The following is a 2,500-nucleotide window of genomic DNA, read 5'->3' as shown; positions in this document are numbered from 1 at the left end:
CAACACGTCCGCACAGCTGCGATACAAACCACCTGCGAGAACCGCAGAGGCGACCGAGCAGCAGACGGCGTCGCGGCGCCGAGCGCCGGGCGGCGGCGCATCCTCAGCGCACACAGTCCTCAATCGGACCAGCACACTGCAGATGTCCACCGCGCTTCGCACCGGGCCCGCGAGGACCTACTTTGGCCGCACGGCGCCGCGTGCAGGGTGCGCCGGCGCGCAGCTGCGCCGCCTGCCGCCTCCGTCGGCCGGCGCGCCTGCCACTGGCCGCCCCCACCAGCCGGCTGTAGCGCGTGCGCCCACGCACCGCGCGGCCAGCACGCCGGGAGGCCCCCCCTCACCGGCCGGGGACGGTCCCACCCAGCCACCGCCGCGTATCGCTTCACACCCAGATGCCATTCACGTTCGTGGGCATGGTGGGTATCGCTGGAACAACCGGTTGGTAGCTCAACCGATCGTCGCCATCACTGATTCACCTCTAGCGAGAACAACCGCACCACAACGGTTTACCAGTTGTTCATTTGCATAACGTCACCAGCAAACGTAGGCGTCCATCGCCATTTGCAAATTCAACGATTGTTGCATGCCTGTGTCAGGTGTCACGACACACTATGTCTGCCCACATACACGCAACAACATGTGCACGCTTCGCGAACACGTGGAAGGTGGCCCCCGTACGTATGCGATGTCCATTGCGCGAACGACTGTCAACCGGCCTCTGTCGCATGTCGCAGATGTGGAACGCAGTGCACCATGCTATCACGGTGTGTGAGAAGAGACGACTACGTCTGACAACACGCGCCACTACATCAACAGACGGCTCATGCTGATCGCCATCCAGGGCATACCACACTGCAATCCAGCTCTTATAGGGAGACGACACGTAGCTGAGTGCACAACATTTGGACCGCATGGTTCGCCGTTGTTGGCGCAGTCGTTGTACGGTCACATGTACCACGATGTATCATTCAGTACATGAGGACCAATGTGCAGTACAGTGTGTGATTTGGACGTACAACATCAGCGGACAGTTGACACAGGCCGTACCACAGCGTAGGCTAAGTGCTTCGCACATGCGAATGCCAATGAACAACTGCAAATGCCAATGAACAACTGCAAAGGGCATTGAGCATGTACGTCCTGCTGCCATCCACATTACAGTGTATAGCTGCAAGGTGTTTAACATGAAGCGATACACTGGGGACCGGGCAGTGCGAGTAGCAAACTATATTGCGGGGGTTGCAGTTAGGCAACACTACACTAATTTAACGCGTCGTATGACAATTACAGAGCAGGTTAAGGCCCAACGTGTGTTGGGTTAAGGCCCAACGTGTGTTGGGTTAAGGCCCAACGTGTGTTGGGTTAAGGCCCAACGTGTGTTGGGTTAAGGCCCAACGTGTGTTGGGTTAAGGCCCAACGTGTGTTGGGTTAAGGCCCAACGTGTGTTGGGTTAAGGCCCAACGTGTGTTGGGTTAAGGCCCAACGTGTGTTGGGTTAAGGCCCAACGTGTGTTGGGTTAAGGCCCAACGTGTGTTGGGTTAAGGCCCAACGTGTGTTGGGTTACGTTAAGGGGCAATGTGGGTTACGTTAAGGGGCAATGTGGGTTACGTTAAGGGGCAATGTGGGTTACGTTACGGCGCAATATAGGTTACGTTACGGCGCAATATAGGTTACGTTAAGGCGCAATATCGGTTACGTTAAGGCGCAATACAGGTTACGTTAAGGCGCAATACAGGTTACGTTAAGGCGCAATACAGGTTACGTTAAGGCGCAATACAGGTTACGTTAAGGCGCAATACAGGTTACGTTAAGGCGCAATACAGGTTACGTTAAGGCGCAATACAGGTTACGTTAAGGCGCAATACAGGTTACGTTAAGGCGCAATGCAGGTTACGTTAAGGCGCAATGCAGGTTACGTTAAGGCGCAATACAGGTTACGTTAAGGCGCAATACAGGTTACGTTAAGGCGCAATACAGGTTACGTTAAGGCGCAATACAGGTTACGTTAAGGCGCAATACAGGTTACGTTAAGGCGCAATACAGGTTACGTTAAGGCGCAATACAGGTTACGTTAAGGCGCAATACAGGTTACGTTAAGGCGCAATACAGGTTACGTTAAGGCGCAATACAGGTTACGTTAAGGCGCAATACAGGTTACGTTAAGGCGCAATACAGGTTACGTTAAGGCGCAATACAGGTTACGTTAAGGCGCAATACAGGTTACGTTAAGGCGCAATACAGGTTACGTTAAGGCGCAATACAGGTTACGTTAAGGCGCAATACAGGTTACGTTAAGGCGCAATACAGGTTACGTTAAGGCGCAATACAGGTTACGTTAAGGCGCAATACAGGTTACGTTAAGGCGCAATACAGGTTAGGTTAAGGCGCAATACAGGTTAGGTTAAGGCGCAATACAGGTTAGGTTAAGGTACGACATAGGTTAGGTTAAGGTACGACATAGGTTAGGTTAAGGTACGACATAGGTTAGGTTAAGGTACGA

This window comes from Schistocerca americana, unplaced genomic scaffold, assembly GCF_021461395.2.
Source record: "Schistocerca americana isolate TAMUIC-IGC-003095 unplaced genomic scaffold, iqSchAmer2.1 HiC_scaffold_254, whole genome shotgun sequence".
NCBI lineage: Eukaryota > Metazoa > Arthropoda > Insecta > Orthoptera > Acrididae > Schistocerca > Schistocerca americana.
This window is presented reverse-complemented; position numbering follows the sequence as displayed.